Source organism: Musa acuminata, chromosome BXJ2-5 (genome assembly GCF_036884655.1).
Source record: "Musa acuminata AAA Group cultivar baxijiao chromosome BXJ2-5, Cavendish_Baxijiao_AAA, whole genome shotgun sequence".
In the NCBI taxonomy this organism is placed as follows: Eukaryota; Viridiplantae; Streptophyta; class Magnoliopsida; order Zingiberales; family Musaceae; genus Musa; species Musa acuminata.
In genome coordinates, this window is record NC_088342.1 from 26,729,392 (window position 1) to 26,753,729 (window position 24,338).

Here is a 24,338-nt window from a genome sequence, read left to right on the forward strand (position 1 = left end):
CTTCAATGATTTATTTGATGAATGTAAGATTATTAGTAGAAAATACAAATTGCTAAAAAAGGAGCACGATAGTCTTACTTGTAATTTCGATAAGTTAAAAACTGAATATCATGATATTTTAGGTTCTTGTATAAAATGCCATGATCTAGAAACTATCCAAAAGGAAAACTTGCTACTTAAGGACACCTTGAAGAAGTTTGAGGTTAGTAGCAAGTCTTTGAATATGATCCTTACAAACAAGGGTCACGTTCCCAAAAGAAGTGGAATCAGATTTGTGAGAAATCCTCACCAAAATCCAACAATCTTCATAAAAGGCCCGATCCTACATGTTCGACACCAAAGCAAATGCAACTTTTGTTGCAACCATGGACACAAAACGCATTATTGTCCATTCAAGAAAATTAGTCTGAACAAATTAATTTGGGTTCCTAAAGGAACCATGATAAACTATATGCAACATGTTAGGATCGGAGTGGCACTAAGAGGGGGGGGTGAATTAGTGCAACGGATTAAAACTTCGGTTTTAGTAAAATCTTTCGTACGATAAGAACGAAACTTGAAAAGCTTAACTTGAAAGCGTATTCTTAAAGTTGTGCAGCAAAGGTAATGATGAAACAAAGCAAGTAAGAAGATTTGCAGTAATGTAAATGACAATAAGAAATGCAAACCAGAGATTACGCCGTTTTTAAAGTGGTTCGGTCAAGTGACCTACATCCACTTGCGAGGCCCCTCTTCGATGAGGCTTCCACCTTCCACTAGCAAATTTCTTGAAAGTGAAGGGTGAATACCCCTCTTACAACTTTTACAAGCGGTTCACTCTCTTACAGATTTTCAACAAGAAAGAAGGAGGTGAACACTAGCAAATTAAAAACAAGACAAGCTAACACTTTTCTAAGGCTTTTCTCTCAAACACTTGCTGCTCAAAAAGTTGTTCACTCAGCTGAGATTTGAGGGGTATTTATAGGCCTCAAGAGGATTCAAATTTGGGCTTCAAAATTTGAATTCTCTTTGGGTTCCCGCTGCTGGAGGTGCCACCGCCTAGCCAAGCGGTGCCACCGCCCAGCCAGGAGGTGTCACCGCCCAGCCCAGGCAGTGCCACCGCCTAGGCTAAATCAGCTCACTGGTTGGGCTCCAAACTTGGCCCAAACCAGTCCGAACTCGGGTCCAATTGGCCCCTACTTGGTTATAGGATTAACACCTAATCCTAACCCTAATTAACATGCTAACTACGAATTTAAAGACATTTTCTAAGCTATTACAAGTCCGTAAGTCAAGACTTCTTCCGGCGAGCTTCTGGCGAACTTCCGGCGGTCTTCCGATAAACTCTCGGAAACCATTCTGCGGACTCCCGGCAAGCTCCTAGACTTCACGATTTGATCTTGGCGAGTTCCGATGAGCTTCTTCGGCAAGCTCCGATCTTTCTCGGCGAGCTTCGCGAACTTCCAACGAACCTTCTGGCGAGCTTCCGAAAAACCCTTCGGCAAGCTCCCTACTCATTCTCGGTTAGTTCCGGCAGCATTCCCGACGAACCTTCGGACTTCCGTCGAACTCTCGAACTCCTAACGAATCCTTCGCGCTTGACTCCGGCACTTTGTTTTGCTTTATGTCTTTGTCGTTATCGTAGTTAATCCTGCACACACAAGCAAACACTCTACTCCGATCTAGACAATTATTATAACGCAAATTGACATTCTGTTGCCCGGCACGTCATTGGTTGGCGCTTCATCCGATTCTTCGGTGCATCGTCCTCTCTTGCGGCTTGTTGCCTAATTGGCGGTTGACCTCCGCAACCCCGATATCCTTGGCGCAATTTCGCTCTCCTTGGCCCGATGCCCGACGCCCGAAGCCTTCTGCCATCCAATATCCTGACGTGATCTCCTCCGACGCAACGTCAATTCCTCCTGCGTTAATTGTCTAATCCTAATCGAGTAGACCTATATCACTCAAAATGTAGTCAAACATTTAAACACAATCAATTAGTTTCATCATCAAAATCCGAGATTCAACACAACATGATAAACGATGTAGATCAGTTTTTAAGGCACCCAAAAGTAGTTTACAAAATTTAAGTGAGTTTACAAAATTTAAGAACCATGATAAACTATATGTAACATTATTGTCCATTCAAGAAACCTTTTTCGTTTTGAGTGAGTTTACAAAATTTAGAGAAACACTTGAAGCAATCACTTTTGTGAGCTAAGAAATAGGTCCAAGTGTATCTAGTATAGTCATCCACAATTACAAACGCATATTTGCTTCCTCCTAGACTTATCATGTCAATTGGTCCAAATAAGTCCAAATGAATCAATTGTAATGGTCTAATGGTGCTAATTTGAGTTTTTGGTTTGAAACTAGTTTTTATTTGTTTACCTAGTTGACATGCATCGCATACTTTGTCTTTAATAAAATTTATATTTGGAATTCCTCACACTAATTCTCTATATGAGATCTTAGATATTAGTTTCATGCTTGCATGGCCTAGTCTCATATGCCAAAGCCAAGCATCATCATTTAAAGCGGAGAAGCACATTTTATTACTTAGTTCATCAAGGTTGATGGTGTAGACATTATTTTGTTTTAATGCAATCATAGTTATGTTATGGTTTGGTTTTTCAATAATACACACATTTGATTCAAATCTAACGATATAACCTTTATCGCATAATTGACTAACACTCAAGAGATTATATTTCAATCCATCAACTAGTAAGACATCATCAATAGAAAATTTTAATTTGTTACCTATGGTTCCCTTGCCAATGATTTTGCCTTGGTTGTTGTCTCCGAAGGTGATATACCCTTCTTCTTTGCTAGTGAGCATAAAGAAATGAGATGGATCTCCAGTCATATGTCTTGAGCATCCACTATCTAGATACCATCTCTTGCTCCTTGCTTGTGATGGTGTATGTTTCTACAAGAAGGGATTATTTTTAGGTACCCATTTTCTTTTGGGTGCCTTAAAAACTGATTTAACTTGTTCATCATATTGCATAGAATTGATCATAGTTCCTTTAGAAACCCAAATTAGTTTATTCGGACTAATTTTCTTGAATGGACATTTATAAGTTTTATGTCCATATTTGCAACAAAAGTTACAATTGCTTTGGTGCCAAACATGTAAGATGGGGCCTTTAATGAAGGTGGTTGGATTTTGGTGAGGACTTCTCACAAATCCGATTCCACTTCTTTTAGGAACGTGACCCTTATTTGTAAGGATCATGTTCAAAGATTTGCTACCAACCTCAAATTTCTTCAAGGTGTCCTTAAGTAGCAAGTTCTCCTTTTGGAGAAATTATAGATCATGGCATTTTATACATGGAGCTAAACTATCATGATATTCAGTTTTTAATTTATAGATATCACAAGTGAGATTATCATGCTCCTTTTTTAGCAATTTGTATTTTTTACTAATTGTCTTATATTCATCAAATAACTCATGGAAAGCATTTAATAATTCATGATAAGGTAAATCTGCATCAATTAAATCCATTACCTCTTCTCCGATGGCTATTAGGGCGTAATGAGCAACTTGCTCGGTGTTGGACTCCTCTTCTTCGGACGCGCTTGAATCATCCCACGTTGCCTTGAGCGCCTTCTTCTTTGATGTTCTCTTTTTGGCTTGAGGACAATCGTTCTTGTAGTGTCCCAATTTTTTACACTCATAGCAAATCACTTGGTCCTCCTTGTGTTCGAATTTTTTTTTTGTATTATTTTTAAATTTGTTCTTTCTTAAATATTTTTTAAATTTTTGAGTCAAAAGTGCAATGTCATTGTCACTGTCCTCATCACTTGATGTTCCTTTCAAGTGGTCTTCTTGTGATGTGAGTGTCATATCCTTCCTATTCTTTGGAAGGGGGTTCTCGAGCTCGTCATGAGCTTGACATGTCATTTCGTAGGTCATTAGAGATCCAATAAGTTCTTCAAGAGGGAATGTTTAAAGGTCTTTAGCCTCTTGAATTGCCGTAACTTTTGGATCCCAACTTTTAGGGAGGGATCTTAAGATTTTAGTTACTAGTTCAAAGTTAGTAAAATCTTTACCAAGAGCTTTGAGTCCATTGATGACATCCGTGAACCGGGTGTATATGTCTCCGATGGACTCACTTGGTTTCATTCGGAAAAGTTCGTAAGAGTGCACAAGGATGTTGATTTTGGACTCTTTCACTCGGCTAGTGCCTTCATGAGTGACCTCAAAAGTTCTCCAAATATCAAAAGCCGAATCACAAATTGAAACACGATTAAATTCATTTTTGTCTAGTGCACAAAACAAGGCATTCATAGCCTTTGCGTTTAAAGCAAAAACCTTCTTCTCCGATTCATTCCATTCGCTCATCGGAAGAGAAGATTTTTGAAATCCATTTTCAACAATAGTCCAAAGCTCGAAATCCATAGAAATGAGGAAGATCCTCATATGAGTCTTCCAATAAGTATAATCCGACCCATTAAACAAGGGTGAACGTGTGATAGAATGACCCTCATGTATGTCGGAGTAAACCATCTCTCTTGGGTATCAAACCAAATATGAGAGTGAGCCTAGCTCTGATACCAATTGTTAGGATCGGAGCGGCACTAAGAGGAGGGGGTGAATTAGTGCAGCGGATTAAAACATCGGTTTTGACAAATCTTTCATACGATAAAAATCGAACTCAGAAGTACTTAACTTATAAGCGTATTCGCAAAGTTGTGCAGCAAAGGTAATGAGGAAATAAATCAAGTAAGAAGGTTTGCAGTAATGTAAATAGTAGTAATGAAATGCAAACTAGAGATTACGCCGATTTTAAAGTGCTTCGGTCAAATGACCTACATCCACTTGCGAGGCCCCTCTTCGATGAGGCTCCCACCTTCCACTAGCCAATCTCTTGAAAGGGAAGTGTAAATACCCCTCTTACAACTTTTTACAAGCGGTTTACTCTCTTACAGATTTTCAGCAAGAAAGAAGGAGGTAAACACTAGCAAATTGAAAACAAGACTAGCTAAGACTTTTCTAAGGCCTTTCTCTCAATTAATTGCTTCTCCAAAAGTTGTAATCTCAGTTGAGATTTGAGGGGTATTTATAGGCCTCAAGAGGATTCAAATTTGGGCTCCAAAATTTGAATTCTCTTTGGTTCCCGATGCTGGCGGTGCCACCGCCTGTCAGTGGCGGTGCCACCGCTGTCAGTGTCAGACACTAACTGTGGACTGGCGGTGCCACCGCCTGGCTCTCGGGTGCTGGGCGGTGCCACCGCCCAGCCCAAGCGGTGCCACCGCTAGACCCTTCGGTTCACTGGTTAGGCTTCATGTTTAGCCCAAACCAAGTCTAATTTTGGGACCAATTGGCCCCTAACCAGGATATAGGATTATCTCTTAATCCTAATCCTAATTACAAGTGAACTACATAACAAAAAAAAATCCTAAGCAAGTTTTCAACCGCGAACGTCGAGTCTTGTTCCGGCGAGCTTTTCGACGAACATCTTCCGACGGACCCCAGCAAGCTCCCGATCTTGTGATGACTTTAACAAGTAGCCAAGCCTTCTCGGTGATCTCCGTGAACCTTCGACAATCTCTTCGGCGAACTTCCAAAAATTCCGACAGGTTCCCGATTTCTTCTCGGTTGGTTCCGGCAGCATCTCTGACGATTCTTCAGACTCTTAAACGTCCATCGAACTTGACTCCGGTATTCTTGCTTTGTGTTTTCTGGTTATAGTAGTTAATCCTACACACTTAACTCAATAATATAGATTAGATCAATTAACCCATCAATTGATTTTATCATCAAATTCCGAGATTCAACAAAAATAATGTTCTCTGACCTTTGGTTACTAAATTATTTATAACTCCTTGCTGGAAACTCCGATTCATACAAAACTTAAGTATCAAAAACTAGATTGATATAGCTTTCGAATTACCACTATTTTTTGTAAATTGGAGTATAATTGATCATCCAAACAATTCATGCAATGTGTCTCTCAAATTCTGTCAGAATTGAGCTTTGATCGATTTCACCTATTCTTGTTTCGTATCTTTGGAAATCGATTTCAGCTATAATCCTTACTTCAGTTGAAACCTAGCACAAAGAGCTACACGAAATATGATATCCGGTCTAGTTGCGATGAGGTATAGTAAACTTCCTATCATACCCCTATAAGCTTTTTGATCAAAGCATTCTCCACTTTCATCAATGTCTAACTCAGTGGAGGTACTCATGGGTGTATTGATAGCTTTTGAGCTATCCATATTAAACCTTTTTAGCAAATCTAAAGCGTATTTTGTTTGACTAAGAAAGATACAATTACTTAGTTGTTTGATTTTTAAGCCTAAAAAGAAGGTTAATTCTCCCATCAAGCTCATTTCAAATTCAAAACTCATACTTTTAGCAAATGATTCATATAGAGATTCATTCATGGAATCGAAAATGATATCATCAACATAAATTTGAATAATAAGAAAATTATTTTCAAAATTTTTTAGAAACAATATAGTATCGACCTTGTCTTTAGAGGAATTATTTAGAATAAGAAAAGAGCTAAGTCTCTCATACCAAGCCCTTGGAGTTTGTTTTAAACCATAGAGAGCTTTAGTCAATTTAAACACATGATTAGGGAGATTATCATTTTCAAATCCAGGAAGTTGTTCAACATAAACTTCTTCAGAACTAAAGCCATTAAGAAAAGCACTTTTAACATCCATTTGAAATAACTTAAAATTATTACTACTGGCATAGGTAAGAAGCATCTTTATGACTTCTAATCGTGCTATAGGAGCGAAAGTCTCTTCATAATTGATCCCTTCTTCTTGGTTGAAACCTTTGGTCACTAATCTAGCCTTGTTTCTAACTACGATACTAAGTTCATCTTGCTTGTTTCTAAAGACCCATTTAGTACCAATAACAAAATGGTCATTTGGCATCGGAACAAGCTTCCACACCTCATTTATCTCAAATTGATTTAACTCATTTTGCATTGCGATGACCCATGAATCATCTTTCAAGGTCTCGTCAATGCATTTAGGTTAAATTTGGGAGAGAAAAGTAGCGTTTGCACAAAAATACTTAAGAGAGGAACAAGTTTGAACCCCTTTAGATGTGTCTCCTATGATTAGCTCCTTCGAATAAATCTCTACATCAAGCCTAGGAGATAGCAAATATGCCTTTGTCATTGTAGATGACTATAGTAGATACACATGGACTTATTTCTTGAAATACAAAAATGAATGCTTTAAATATTTCACCAAGTTTTATAAACTTGTTCAAAATGAAAAGGGTTTTATGATTTCATCAATTTGAAGTGATCACGGTGGTGAATTTCAAAATTATGATTTCCAAGAATTTTGTGAATCTAATGGATATAACCACAACTTCTCTACTCCAAGAAATCCTCAATAAAATGTAGTAAAAAGAAAGAATAAAAATTTGTAAGAAATGGCAAGAACCATGTTGATTGAACATAGCCTACCAAAATATTTTTGGGCCGAAGCCGTAAACACTACATGCTATATATTGAATAGAGTTCTAGTAAGACCCTTACTCACCAAAACTCCCTATGAGTTGTGGAATAATAAAAAACTCAATGTTTCATATTTTAAAGTTTTTGGGTTTAAGTGTTTTTATCTTGAATGAAAAAGATGCCTTAGGAAAATTTGATGCTAACTCCGATGACGGAATTTTTCTTCGTTATTCTTCGGTTTTTAAAGCTTTTCGTATCTTCAATAAAAAAACTTTAATTATAGAAGAATCTATTCATGTTAGTTTCAATAAGATTTTCGAAATCAAGAAAAATGATTTTGATGATGTTGTTAATTTTGATTTTTTGAATTTAAATGAAACCCCTTCTCCAACTAGCAACATGGATGCATCCACTTCTAAAACATCCTTACCCAATGATTGAAAGTATGTAGATGCTCATCCTAAGGAGCTAATTCTAGGAGACACATCTAAGGGGGTTCAAACACATTCTTCTTTTAAAAATTTTTGTACCAACGCCACTTTTCTCTCCCAAATTGAACCTAAATGTATTAACGAAGCCATGAAAGATGATTCATGGATTATCACAATGCAAGATGAGTTAAATCAATTTGAGAGAAATGAGGTGTGGAAGCTTGTTCCTAGGCCAAATGACCATTTAGTTATAGGTACTAAATGGGTCTTTAGAAACAAGCAAGATGAATATGGTATCGTGGTTAGAAACAAGGCTAGATTAGTGGCCAAAGGTTTTAACCAAGAAGAAGGTATCGATTATGAAGAAACATTCGCTCCTGTGGCTAGATTAGAAGCCATAAGGATGCTCTTTGCCTATGCTAGTAATAATAATTTTAAGTTGTTTCAAATGGATGTTAAAAGTACTTTTCTTAATGGCTTTATTTCTGAAAAAATTTATGTTGAACAACCTCCCGGATTTGAAAATAATAGCCTCTCTAATCATGTATTTAAATTAAATACAGCTCTTTATGGTTTAAAACAATCTCCAAGGGCTTGTTATGAGAGACTTAGTACTTTTCTTATTGAAAATAATTTCACAAAAGGCATGGTTAGCAGATATGAGTGGATATGTACAAAACCGGTGTAGCATATATGTACAGAAATCTCTATAAATCTATTTTCCAATAAATCATACTTTGTATGAATCTGATTTCCTAGCAGAATGTTATAACCAGTTAAGAAATAGGAGGTCAGAAATTACAGTCCCTATTTTACAGAATCTATAGGGTTAATTGAAACAGAAGTCTTAGTAGGTATTTAAACTCTAAATCATTCAATCTCAGTATTAAAATAAAAATTTTGAGTCTACTTTCAAATGGATTAGGATTTGCCTAAATCAAAGTTTATTTCTAAAAGTTAGGTCCAAAACAGTGCATAGAAGTCAGATTACCGAAAAATTATAGATTCATAGCTTTGTATCAAAACGAAAGAAAGGTTTAGTGCTAAGATGAAATTTTTTAAATTATGAAAAATAAAATGAAGAAAGAGATTAGAATTTCTATAGGAAGGGGTTAGAATACTTGTCTTAAATAAAATTGAGTCTCAAAGGTGTGGAATTGATGCAAAACCTCAAGCAACACTTCTTCTTCTTCTTCTTCTTCTTCTTCTTCTTCTTCTTCTTCTTCTTCTTCTCAAACCAACGTTGGCTACAGCTTCTTAAGTTTTCATCCTTTTTTTTCTCATCTAATACATTAGATTTAGCTAATATAAGGGTTGTAAGGTGGCAATCATATATGAAAGGGGCTTAGATGTCATCCATAGAATAAATATAGGTGGTACCATTAGGTTAGCTAGTGACACATGTCCACTATTATTTTTTTCTTTAACTTAAATCTGAATCTTCTGTACATTTCTGTACATATCCACTCATATATGCTAACCTTGCCTTTTGTGAAATTTTTTTCAATAAGAAAAGTATTAAGTCTCTCATACCAAGCCCTTGGGGCTTATTTAAACCATAGAGAGCTTTAGTTAATTTAAATACATGAATAGGGAGGCTATTATTTTCAAATCCGGGAGGTTGTTCAACATAAACTTCTCCAGAAATAAAGTCATTAAAAAAATCACTTTTAACATCCATTTGAAATAACTTAAAATTATTATTACTAGCATAGGCAAGGAGCATCCTTATGACTTCTAATATAGCCAAAGGAGCAAAGGTTTCTTCGTAATCGATACCTTCATCTTGGTTGAAACCCTTAGCCACTAATCCAGCCTTGTTTCTACCCATGATACCATATTCATCTTGCTTGTTTCTAAAGACCCATTTAGTACCAATAACTAAATGGTCATTTGGCCTAGGAATAAGCTTCCACACCTCATTTCTCTCAAATTGATTTAACTCATCTTGCATTGCGATAATCCATGAATCATATTTCATGGCTTTATCAATATATTTAGGTTCAATTTAGGAGAGAAAAGTGACATTGGTACAAAAATTTTTAAGAGAAGAAAGTGTTTGAACCACGTTAGATGTGTCTCCTAGAATTAGCTCTTTAGGATGAGCATCTACATACTTCCAATCCTTAGCAGAACTATTAGGGTCTCCAAGTTGTTAGTTGGAGAAGGGGTTTTATTTAAATTCAAAGAATCAAAATTAACATCGTCATCAAAATCATTTTTCTTGATTTTGGAAATCTCATTAAAAACAACATTAATGGATTTTTCTATAATTAAAGTTCTTTTATTGAAGATATGAAAAGCTTTAGAAACCGAAGAATAACCAATAGATTCTATTACATCTCTCCTTCCACACAAACAATGCTCAGCTCTTGAAAGAGATTATTAGAGACTCAAGATTCTGTATGGAGCATGATCTCAAAACCGAGCACTTCACCCAAAGAGAAAAAGATATTTTTATCAAATTTAATTTTGCTATTAGCTAAAGATCTTGGGAATGATGCCAAATAATGTACCCACAGGTAGTTATAGTCTACAGCATGCGTAGTCATAACTATCGCATTCGCACTCTATGAGTTACTTGGCTTTGTCTATGACTTGTATAGATAAAGCTATTTGTAGAAACTTTACACATAATCAATTTACTTTTACTTACGAAAAAAAAAAAAAGAATAACCAATAAAAATTCCTTCATCGGATTTCGCATCAAATTTTTCTAAGGCATCTTTTTCATTCAAGATAAAACACTTACACCCAAAAACTTTAAAATATGAAACATTGGGTTTTTTATTGTTCCACAACTCATAGGGAGTTTTGGTGAGTAAGGGTCTTACTAGAACTCTATTTAATATATAGCATGCAGTGTTTACGGCTTCGGCCTAAAAATATTTGGGTAGGCTATGTTCATTCAACATGGTTCCTACCATTTCTTGCAAATTTCTATTCTTTCTTTCTACTACTCCATTTTGTTGAGGATTTCTTGGAGTAGAGAAGTTGTGGTTGTATCCATTAGATTCACAAAATTCTTAGAAATCACGGTTTGAAAATTCACCACCATGATCACTTCGAATTGATGAAATCATAAAACCTTTTTCATTTTGAACAAGTTTACAAAACTTGGTGAAATATCTAAAGCATTCATTTTTGTATTTCAAGAAATAAGTCCATGTGTATCTACTATAGTCATCTACAATGACGAAGGCGTATTTGCTATCTCCTAGGCTTAATATAGAGATTGGTCCAAATAAGTCCATACGGATCAATTGTAAGGGCCTAGAGGTGCTTATTTGATTCTTAGATTTGAAACTACCCTTAATTTGTTTTCCTAATTGATAAGCATCACACACATTATCTTTGATGAACTTGATATGAGGAATTCCTCGTACAAGTTCTTTGGATGATATTTGAGTGATTAGTTTCATGCTAGCATGACCTAATCTCCTATGCCAAAGCCAAGCATCCTCATTCAAAACCGAGAAACACATTTCATTGCAAAGATCATTGATGTCAATGGTGTATACGTTATTCTATTTTAATGCAATCATAGATGTGTTTTTGTATGGTTTTTCAATGATGCAAGCATTAGATTCGAATTTGACGATATATTCTTTATCACATAATTGACTAATGCTCAAAAGGTTATGTTTTAAACCATCAACTAACAAAACATCTTCAATAAAGAAGTTGGATTTGTTACCTATGGTTCCTTGGCCAATGATTTTACCCTTGTTGTTGTCTCCGAAGGTGACAGAGCCTTCGTCTATGCTAGTGAGCTTAGAGAATTGAGATGGATCTCCGGCCATATACCTTGAGCAACCACTATCTAAGTACCATCTCTTCCTTCTAGCTTGTGATGGTGTATGTCTCTATAAGAAAGGATAATTTTTAGGTACCCATTTACTTTTGGGTGCCTCAAAAACTGATCTACATTGTTTATTATGTTGCATAGAGTTTATCATGGTTCCTTTAGGAATCCAAATCAGTTTGTTCGGGCTAATTTTCTTGAATGGACAATGATACGTTTTATGTCTATGTTTACAACAAAAGTTGCATTTGCTTTGGTGCCAAACATGTAAGATAGGGCCTTTTATGATGGTGGTTGGATTTTAGTGAGGACTTCTCACAAATCTCATTCCACTTCTTTTGGGAATGTGACCCTTATTTGTAAGGATCATGTTCAAAGACTTGCTACTGTTAGGATCGAAGCGGCACTAAGAGGGGGGGGTGAATTAGTGCAGCGGATTAAAACGTTGGTTTTGACAAATCTTTCGAACGATAAAAAATGAACTTGAAAAGCTTAACTTGAACGTGTGTTCTTAAAGGTATGCAGCAAAGGTGTTAGGATCGGAGCGGCACTAAGAGGGGGGGGTGAATTAGTGCAGCGGATTAAAACGTTGATTTCGACAAATTTTTCGTACGATAAGAACGGAACTTGAAAAGTTTAACTTGAAAGCGTATTCTTAAAGTTGCGCAGCAAGGGTAATAAGGAACTAAAGCAGTAAGAAGATTTGCAGTAATGTAAATGACAATAATGAAATGCAAACCAGAGATTACGCCGATTTAGAGTGGTTCGGTCAAATGACCTACATCCACTTGCGAGGCCCCTCTTCGATGAGGCTCCCACCTTCCACTAGCAAATCTCTTGAAAGGGAAGGGTAAATACCCCTCTTACAACTCTTTACAAGCGGTTCACTCTCTTACAAATTTTTAGCAAGAATCAAGGAGGTGAACACTAGCAAAATGAAAACAAGATTAGCTAGGACTTTTCTAATGCCTTTCTCTCAAACACTTGCTGCTCAAAAAGTTGTTCTCTCAGCTGAGATTTGAGGGGTATTTATAGGCCTCAAGAGGATTCAAATTTGGGCTTCAAAATTTGAATTCTCTTTGGGTTCCCGCTGCTGGAGGTGCCACCGCCCAGCCAAGCGGTGCCACCGCCCAGGGCTCGGGTGCTGGGCGGTGCCACCGCCCAGCCAGGAGGTGTCACCGCCCAGCTCTCGGGTGGTGGGCGGTGCCACCGCCCAGCTAGGCGGTGCCACCGCCTACAGTGTTTTCAGCCCGACTACAGTGTTTTCAGCCACTAGTTGGGCTTCAATCTTGGCTCTCTAGTTCGCTGGTTTAGCTTAATTTTTAGCCTAAACCAACTCTGACTTTGGGCCCAGTTGGCCCCTAACCAGGATATAGGATTATCTCTTAATCCTAATCCTAATTACAAGTGGACTACATAACCAAAACACATCCTAAGCAAATTTTCAACCGCGAACGTCGAGTCTTGTTCTGGCGAGCTTTCCGACGAACTTTCTGCTGACGGGCTTCTAGCAAGCTCCCGAACTTGTGATGACTTTAATGAGTAGCCGAGCCTTCTCGGTGATCTCCGTGAACCTCCGACGATCTCTTCGGCGAACTTCCGAAAATTCCGACAGGTTCCCGATTTCTTCTCGGTTGGTTCTGGCAGCATCTCCGACGATTCTTCGGACTCTTAAACGTCCATCGAACTTGACTCCGGTATTCTCGCTTTGTGTTTTTTGGTTATCGTAGTTAATCCTGCACACACAAGCAAACACTCTACTCCGATCTAGACAATTATTATAACGCAAATTGACATTCTGTTGCCCGGCACGTCATTGGTTGGCGCTTCATCCGATTCTTCGGTGCATCGTCCTCTCTTGCAGCTTGTTGCCCAATCGGCGGTTGACCTCCGCAACCCCGATATCCTTGGCGCAATTTCGCTCTCCTTGGCCCGATGCCCGACGCCAGAAGCCTTCTGCCATCCAATATCCTGACGTGATCTCCTCCGACGCAACGTCAATTCCTCCTGCGTTAATTGTCTAATCCTGATCGTGTAGACCTGTATCACTCAAAATGTAGTCAAACATTTAAACACAATCAATTAGTTTCATCATCAAAATCCGAGATTCAACAATCTCCCCCTTTTTGATGATGACAACTAATTGATGACTAACGGAGTTAACCTTAACTCCCCGGAGTTTAACTAAACTCCCCCTATCAATATGCCATTGATAGAACACTTGGATTATCCCAAATCCAAGTAACATTCATCACATGTTATGAAAAACATTTAAACTATCATGCAAATATATAAAATATTTAATTCAATGCATGAAGTCATCAATATACTTCTCCCCCTATGTCATCAACAAAAAGGAGAAGTAGCTACTCTTATGTGTTTATTATATGGGTTCAAACCATTGCATGAAAAACATAATATTATATTTTTATCATCATGCAATTTTGAAGATAGAAAATTTAGCAAGTAATGCATCATGCTTGGGACATTCAAGCTATCAAGTTTTAGATATACAAGTTTTACAGCATATAAGATAGCACTTTTGGTAATGTTCAAGATAGCAAGTTCTACATCATGCAAGCTAGCAATATTGAGATGTTCAAGAAAGCAACTCTTGCTTCTTGAAATATGCAAATTGTAAGCTAGCAAATTTTTGCTTCCTTTGCAATGTTTGAGCTAGCAATTTTGCTTCCGTTGCAAAGTGCAAGTTAGTATGTTTTGCATCTTGAGATAAACAAGATTGTATTTTTGGTATGCAAATTTATAGTATACAAGCTATCAACTTTTGCACATAAAAAGTTAGCAAAATTTTACATCTTTTGAGATGTGCAAGATGGACTATTTTGCCTCTTTTCAAATTGTGCAAGCTAGCAAATTTGCTATCTAGCAAGTTTTGCTCCCCCTTTGTCAGTGTCAAATAGAAGGGAATAACAATACAATCATGTAATTCATTTCTCTTTACTATAATATTCAAATCATGATAAGGGTAAATAATAAAGATGAAAAATGAATGTCAAAAGACATATATCATTTTTGACAAATTTCTTCTTTTGTAGATAGAAAACATGATAGGAAACAATCTTGATTCAAAAAGAAAACTCAAGTTATAAATTATCAAGATGTCAAGTAGCATGTCATGGTTTACAAAAACAAGTTTCTTGCTAGTTAATAGCAAAAAGAATCTCAATTCATGCATATAAAATCTTATGATTCACATAGAACATCTCCTCTTTTATAAAACGAGAGAATCATGATGAAGAATCTTGATTTACATAGAGTTTCAAAATATAATTATCAATATCATGAATACTAAAAGACCATGAAAATTTTGATAAATATCCTTTTAAATAGAAAACAAACTTGATTCATTCAATAGAAAATTGTGAGAAATCAAGATCATGATTTCAATAAAATCCATTAAATTCAAATCATTTTCATAATCCATGAGATTCATAAAAATAATACAAATAGATTCATCAAAATCAATAATATAGAAAAAATAATTTTCAAGAAGAAAAATGTTCTTCTCTTTTAGTTACTTCAATTCATGTGATTTATTTCATTCAAGCATGCCTCCCTTTTTTTTATATGTCAAATAAAAACATGTATCATGTTTAAAACCGAAAGTGCTAGATTTATTATGACAAGGATCAATAAGGCACTTTCATTATGATAAAAAGAAAATCGATAATCTGTAAATTACAAGATTCATTATGCATAATTTTAAAAATCTTATGCATAGAACAGAATCATCAATCATGATATCAAGACATTTATCATTTAAAGCATTCATGATTCACATCATATGCAATACATCACATATATTATCATAATAAAAGGCATAAGTATTGCATGCATCATTCCAAATTATAAATATTTCAAATCATAATGGTATTAATTTGTCAAATTGCATCCTACCATGCATGATCATAACTTTTCATTTGTATGCATCAAAATAATCTCAAGAGTATTTCATGCATGATTTTATATCACCAAATAAGGAATATCAAGAAGAAAATAATTGGTGATGAGATAAACATTTCATGAATATAAGGAATTACATAAAAATTTTATCATGAAGGATTCGAACATGTGAATACCAGAAGACATGATTTCTTTTTGAAAAACCTACTCATTAATAATCAAAAGAAAATCTTAGGAGATCGATTAATGAAAAATCTTGATTCATAATAAATCTTAATTTGTAAATATCACGGAATCAAGATCATGATTTTAGATAAAACTCATTCAAATTCAAATCGTCTAAATCATCAAAATCTCAACATTTCTTTCAAGAGATTCAAAATGACATAAATAATTTTATTGGTCTCTTAGGTATAAATCAATAAGATAGAGAAAAAGAAAATTTTCAATAAAAAATCTTTCCTCCTTTTGTTTCAACTTATTGATTGATTCCATGCATGCATCTCCTTTTCTTTCAAATCCATGCATCATCGTTTTAAAACAAAAAAAATCAAAGATCATCAAGATCAAAAAGTGCAACACATAATTCCAAAAAAAATGATTTCAACTCATTACTTCAAGTCAAATCAATATCATGATTTTGATATAACTCATTTGTAATTCAAATCATCAAACCAAAATCATTTTCAAGGGATTCATATAAATCAACAAGATAGAGAAAAATAATTTTCAAGAACAATGCTTTTCTCTTTTTAGTTATTTAAATTCATGTCATTTATGCTAGATAAAAATGTGCATCAACATTTAGGATCGAAAAATGAATTTTGTCATAAAAACCATCAAGACCAAAAAATCATCATGTATAACTTTACAATCTCATGCATAAAATCATCAAATCATAGCATCAAAACTTTCAATAGTTTCATTACAACATCAAGTAAGGTTTTATTGAACATAATTTTGAATGATTCTTATAGATATTTAAAATTTCTTTAGTTTTACTTTATATGATTGACTTTATATTAGCATGCTTCAAATTTTTGTTCTTATGTCAAAACTATACATCATGTTTGAAAACCAAAGATAAGGTTCATAAAAAAATCATAAAACCTTCCATTCAAAAGTCATGCATCGACATTGAAAATCAATATGGAAATCGTCAAAGTACAAATTCTTGCTTCTCAAGCACATATATAAGATTAATCTTACTAGGTGTATAAGCATTATATTTATATCTAACATTTTATTGCATTAACATAACACAAGCAATTTTCAAGAAAATTAATCCTAAACTAAATTAAAAATAACTCAAGAAAGTATTATGTAATTTCGAAATGAATTAGTGGGATTTTGATTACCTCATTGTTGAAAGAGGGTGAGGCATAGTTTGCCACCTCGCCTTTCTTGATTTTCTCCTCGTCTTCGGAAGAGCTCAATTCATCCCAACTTTTGTTCTTCATGCGTTCAAAGCAAGTAGTTCCATTCTTTTTGCTTTTTAATTTTTGTTTCATTTGTAGTTTAAGTTCACCATCACTTGAGCTTATGCTCGAGTGGTATTCATGTGTTCTATGTCCCAAATCCTTCCTATCATTTGGAAGGTTGTTCTCGAGTTTCTTTTTTGCCACATTGTTCATTTCGTAGGTCATTAGAGACCCAATAAGTTCTTCGAGAGGGAATGTTTTAAGGTCCTTGGCCTCTTGAATGGCCGTAACTTTTGGATCCCAACTTTTTGGAAGGGATCTTAAGATTTTAGTGACTAGTTCAAAATTAGAAAAACTTTTACCAAGAGCTTTGAGTCCATTGATGACATCCGTGAACCGGGTGTACATGTCTCCGATGGACTCACTTGGTTTCATCCGGAAAAGTTCATAAGAATGCACAAGAATATTGATTTTGGACTCTTTCACTCGGCTAGTGCCTTCATGAGTGACCTCTAGAGTTCTCCAAATATCAAAAGCCGAGTCACACATCGAAACGCGATTAAATTCACTTTTGTCAAGTGCACAATATAAGGCATTCATAGCCTTTGCATTTAAAGAAAACATCTTCTTCTCCAAATCATTCCAATGGTTCATTGGGAGAGAAGACATTTCAAATCCATTTTCGACTATGTCCCATAAATTCAAATCCAAAGAAAGTAAGAAAACTCTCATTCGAGTTTTCCAACAAGTGTAGTCCGTCCCATTGAAAAAGGGAGGACAAATGAGAGAGTGACCCTCTTGAAAGCCGTAAAGAGCCATTTCTATTTGGGTGTTAAACCAAGGTAGAAAAACGTGGCTCTGATACCAATTGTTAGGATCGGAGCGGCACTAAGAGGGGGGGGTGAATTAGTGCAGCGGATTAAAACGTTGATTTCGACAAATTTTTCGTACGATAAGAACGGAACTTGAAAAGTTTAACTTGAAAGCGTATTCTTAAAGTTGCGCAGCAAGGGTAATAAGGAACTAAAGCCGTAAGAAGATTTGCAGTAATGTAAATGACAATAATGAAATGCAAACCAGAGATTACGCCGATTTAGAGTGGTTCGGTCAAATGACCTACATCCACTTGCGAGGCCCCTCTTCGATGAGGCTCCCACCTTCCACTAGCAAATCTCTTGAAAGGGAAGGGTAAATACCCCTCTTACAACTCTTTACAAGCGGTTCACTCTCTTACAAATTTTTAGCAAGAATCAAGGAGGTGAACACTAGCAAAATGAAAACAAGATTAGCTAGGACTTTTCTAATGCCTTTCTCTCAAACACTTGCTGCTCAAAAAGTTGTTCTCTCAGCTGAGATTTGAGGGGTATTTATAGGCCTCAAGAGGATTCAAATTTGGGCTTCAAAATTTGAATTCTCTTTGGGTTCCCGCTGCTGGAGGTGCCACCGCCCAGCCAAGCGGTGCCACCGCCCAGGGCTCGGGTGCTGGGCGGTGCCACCGCCCAGCCAGGAGGTGTCACCGCCCAGCTCTCGGGTGGTGGGCGGTGCCACCGCCCAGCTAGGCGGTGCCACCGCCTACAGTGTTTTCAGCCCGACTACAGTGTTTTCAGCCACTAGTTGGGCTTCAATCTTGGCTCTCTAGTTCGCTGGTTTAGCTTAATTTTTAGCCTAAACCAACTCTGACTTTGGGCCCAGTTGGCCCCTAACCAGGATATAGGATTATCTCTTAATCCTAATCCTAATTACAAGTGGACTACATAACCAAAACACATCCTAAGCAAATTTTCAACCGCGAACGTCGAGTCTTGTTCTGGCGAGCTTTCCGACGAACTTTCTACTGACGGGCTTCTAGCAAGCTCCCGAACTTGTGATGACTTTAATGAGTAGCCGAGCCTTCTCGGTGATCTCCGTGAACCTCCGACGATCTCTTCGGCGAACTTCCGAAAATTCCGACAGGTTCCCGATTTCTTCTCGGTTGGTTCTGGCAGCATCTCCGACGATTCTTCGGACTCTTAAACGTCCATCGAACTTGACTCCGGTATTCTCGCTTTGTGTTTTTTGGTTATCGTAGTTAATCCTGCACACACAAGCAAACACTCTACTCTGATCTAGACAATTATTATAACGCAAATTGACATTCTGTTGCCCGGCACGTCATTGGTTGGCGCTTCATCCGATTCTTCGGTGCATCGTCCTCTCTTGCAGCTTGTTGCCCAATCGGCGGTTGACCTCCGCAACCCCGATATCCTTGGCGCAATTTCGCTCTCCTTGGCCCGATGCCCGACGCCAGAAGCCTTCTGCCATCCAATATCCTGACGTGATCTCCTCCGACACAACGTCAATTCCTCCTGCGTTAATTGTCTAATCCTGATCGTGTAGACCTGTATCACTCAAAATGTAGTCAAACATTTAAACACAATCAATTAGTTTCATCATCAAAATCCGAGATTCAACATGTAATGAACGTGTGTTCTTAAAGGTATGCAGCAAAGGTAATGAGGAAATAAAGCATGTAAGAAGGTTTGCAGTAATGTAAATAGCAATAATGAAATGCAAACCAGAGATCATGCCGATTTTAAAGTGGTTCGGTCAAATGACCTACATCCACTTGCGAGGCCCCTCTTCGATGAGGCTCCCACCTTCCACTAGCAAATCTCTTGAAAGGGAAGGGTAAATATCTCTCTTACAACTTTTTACAAGCGGTTCACTCTTACAGATTTTCAGCAATAAAGAAGGAGGTGAACACTAGCAAATTGAAAACAAGACATGCTAAGACTTTTCTAAGACCTTTCTCTCAATCAATTGCTTCTCAAAAAGTTGTAATCTCATCTGAGATTTGAGGGGTATTTATAGGCCTCAAGAGGATTCAAATTTGGGCTCCAAAATTTGAATTCTCTTTGGGTTCCCGATGCTGGCGGTGCCACCGCTTGTCAGTGTCAAACATTGACAGTGGACGGGCGGTGCCACCGCCCAGCCAAGCGGTGCCACCGCCTGTCAGTGTCAGACACTGACAGTGGACGGGCGGTGCCACCGCCCAGTCCAGGCGGTGCAACCGCCCAGTCTGGCGGTGCCACCGTCAGACCCTTCGGTTCACTGGTTGGGCTTCAAATTTAGCCCAAACCAAGTCTAATTTTGGGCCCAGTTGGCCCCTAACCAAGATATAGGATTATCTCTTAATCTTAATCCTAATTACAAGTGAACTACATAACAAAAAAAACATCCTAAGCAAGTTTTCAATCATGAACGTCGAGTCTTGTTCCGGCGAGCTTTCCGACGAACTTCTTCTGATGGACTCTCAGCAAGCTCCCGATCATGTGATGACTTTAACGAGTAGCCGAGCCTTCTCGGTGATCTCCGTGAACCTCCAACGATCTCTTTGACGAACTTCCGAAAATTTCGACAGGTTCCCGATTTATTCTCGGTTGGTTCCGGCAGCATCTCCGACGATTTTTCAGACTCTTAAACGTCCATCGAACTTGACTCCGGTATTCTTGCTTTGTGTTTTCTGGTTATCGTAGTTAATCCTGCACACTTAACTCAATAATATGGATTATATCAATTAACCCATCAATTATTTTATCATCAAAATCCGAGATTCAACAGCTACCAACCTCGAATTTCTTCAAGATGTCCCTAAGTAGCAAGTTCTCTTTTTGGAGAGTTTCTATATCATACCATTTTATACATGGAGCTAAACTATCATGATATTCAGTTTTTAATTTATCAAAATTACTAATAAGACTATCATGCTCTTTTTTCAACAATTTATATTTTCTACTAATTTTTTTGCATTCGTGAAATAAGTCATGGAAGACTTTTAATAATTCATCAAATGATATATCTGCATCAATTAAATTCGTTACCTCCTCTTCGATGGCCATTAGGGCATAATGAGCAACTTACTCGGTGTTGGACTCCTCTTCTTCGGACGCACTTGAGTTATCTCACGTTACTTTGATTGCCTTCTTCTTTGATGTTCTCTTCTTGGATTGGGGACAATCACTTTTGTAGTGTCCCGCTTTTTGCACTCGTAGCAAATAACTTGGTCCTTTTTGGGTTCAAATTTATTTTTTGTGTCATTTTTAAGCTTGTTTCTCTTAATGAATTTTTTGAATTTCCTTGTTAGAAGTGCCAAGTTATCGTCATAGTCCTCATCACTTGAGTTTTCTCTCAAGTGGTCATCTAAAGTTCTAATTGTCATTTCATTCCTGTTCTTTGGAAGGATGTTTTCTTGCTCTTCATGAGCCTTGCAAGTCATTTCATAGGTCATTAATGACCCGATTAGTTCTTCAAGAGGGAAGTTGTTTAAATATTTAGCCTCTTAAAGAGCAGTGACTTTAGGGTCCCAACTCTTTGGAAGGGATCTTAGAATCTTATTTACGAGCTCAAAATCTGAAAAACTTTTGCCGAGTCCTTTTAGACCATTGACGACATCCGTGAAACAGGTATACATATCGCCAATAGTCTCAGTTGGTTTCATTCAGAAAAGTTCAAAAGAATATATCAAAAGATTGATTTTTGACTCTTTCTCTCTATTTATGCCTTCGTGAGTCACTTCGAGTGTATGCCAAATATCAAACTTGGTTTCACAAACTGAAACACGATTGAACTCATTTTTATCAAGCACACAAAATAAGGCATTCATAGCCTTTGCATTAAGAGTGAAAGTCTTCTTCTCCAATTCATTCCAATCGATCATTGGAAGAGAAGACTTCGAAAATCCATTTTCGATAATATTCCAAAGTTCAAAATCCATTGAAATAAGGAAGATTCTCATTCGGGTCTTCTAATAGGTGTAGTCCATCCCATTAAACATGGGTGGACGTGTAATAGAGTGGCCCTCTTGGTTTCCGACGTATACCATCTCTCTTGGGTTTTAATCCATTTGAGAGTTAACCCCGCTCTGATACCAATTGTTAGGATCAAGAGCACTAAGAGGGGGGGGGGGTGAATTAGTGCAGCGAAAAAACTTCTGACGATTAAAACTGTGTTCATACGTTGAAATCGTTTCCGACATAAAACCGTTTTTGGAAACTTAACTTGAAAGCGAGTTTATAAGGGAGTGCAGCAAAAGTAATAAGGAAGTAAAGCACATATAAAGGTTTACAGTAAAGTAAGCAGCAAGAGGAAATGCAATCCGACGAGGTCACTGACGTCCACTAGAGACCTTCCTTCAATAGGCGAAGGCCAACCACCCTTTTACAGTTTCACTCCTTTTGACAGGCTTAGGAGAAAACCCTTATAGAATTTTCATTCCTCTCTTGAATGATTGAAACTTGGAAGAAAAGAGGGAGGAGAACTTTTAGCTTATACAACACTTTTGAGCTCTAAAAATCATAGAGTAAGATTGGATTTTCGGTGCCCTTTCATGCAGGAAAGGGTGGGGTTTATATAGGCCCCAAACTGGTTTGAATTTGGAGCTCAAAAATGTCATCTCCCAGATTTCCAAGGTCCTGGCAATACAATCGCCATAACTGGGCAGTACTACCTCTCAAAGACCAAGCTCAGGTGGTACCACCGCCTGATAGGGGCGGTACCACTACCCAGTCTCGCTAGGAGACTGAGCCCAGGCGGTACCAATGCCTAGTCTTGCTCGGAGACTGAACCCAGGCGATACCACCGCCTGACTTGGGCGGTTGCACCGCTTAGCTTTCCTGAGCTCTTGGGCGGTGCCACCGCCGACCCAAGCGGTGCCACCGTCGGCCAGGAAATCTGGGTCCGAATGGGCTGATATATTCGGCCCAATTTGGGTCTATCAAGGGCCCAATTGCCCCTAGATTAAGTTAATGAGATTACCTCCCATTCCTAGCTTAATCTACTTGCTAACGACGATATTTCTTAAGACATTTACTATAACTTGCTCCGGTGCGTCAATCGCTTCTTTCGGCGAGCTTCCGACGAACTTTCGGCGAACATCCGACGAACCCTCGGCAATACTCCGACGGACTTCCGGCAAACTCCTGGACTTGCGATGATGCACTTGGCGAGTTCCGACAAGCTTCTTTGGCAAAATCCTGGACTTCTCGAATTTGTTCCCGCAAAACCTTCGACGACCATCCGAACTTCCGTCAAACTCTCGAATCCCCAACTTGATCATGGTCTTGACTCTGGCGCAACGCCTGCTGCATGTCTTACTGCAATCGTAGTTAATCCTGCACACTTATCTCAACATATGGATTAGATAACAAATGACAATTGACTTCATCATCAAAATCTGAGATTCAACACATTCAACATTTTATTCAACGAAAACAAGCTTGATGTCTTAATGAAAATGTAATGATGATTTGAAAGCATGCTTAACGAGTTTATATTTTCAGCTTATGCATGATAGTTTTTGCAATCTTTGAAAGTTCTTTTTATTTGGTGTTAATGAATGATGCCTGGATTTGAAAGAAAAGAACATGCTTATATGAAATCAATCACTTAAAATGTATGACATAAAAAGGAAAATATATTATTGGATTTAAAATCATGAATCTATTTATGTTATGAATTTTGTGAACTATGAAATTGATGGTTTGAATTTAGTGGGTTTTATCAAAATCATGATCTTGATTTCTCGAGATTTATAACTTGAAATCTTTAATGAATCAAGATTCCTTACTATTTATTCTTCTGCATTTTGAGAAAATTTTCAATATGAATCATAAGAGTTCTTATGCATGAATTGAAATCTTTTTCTCCTACGTTTCCTTTTATGATTTACTAAAGAGAATATCTTTTTCAAAATTCATGACTTAAAATTTCATTTGAATATCTTTTATTATTTAATCTCCTAAGATCTCTCTTTGGATATTTAAAGAGTTGAATTTTCTAGATGAATCATGATTTTGATGATTGAAGGTTGGATATGCATGAATTGAGATCTTGCTCTCCCACTATTCTTTTTTCTATTCCCTAAAAAGAAGACTATTCTAATAAACCATGATATGCTATTTGACATCTTTTAAGGTTTATGACTTGAATTTTATTATGTAAAATTCCTTTATTTATGAAGTAATATCTCATCACCAAGTTCTTCTTGATATTCTTCATGTGATAATATGAATTAATGCAATACTTTAACTCATGAAAATAATGCATGCAATGATGAAATATTCATGATAAAATAATTATTTTGAAATTCATGACTTGAATTTTCATCTATGCTATTTACCTTTGTTATAATTTGAAAATTGAGCTAAAGGGTCTTCTCTTCTTTTTGACAATGATAAAGGGGGAGCAAACGTGCTTGAAAGCAAAATTAAAGTAGGAAGAATCATATTGTGCTAGGGGAAAACATGTCAGAAGATTGGACGTCGAGCCGAAGGAACAGTCGACGTATCGACAGAAGGCTTAG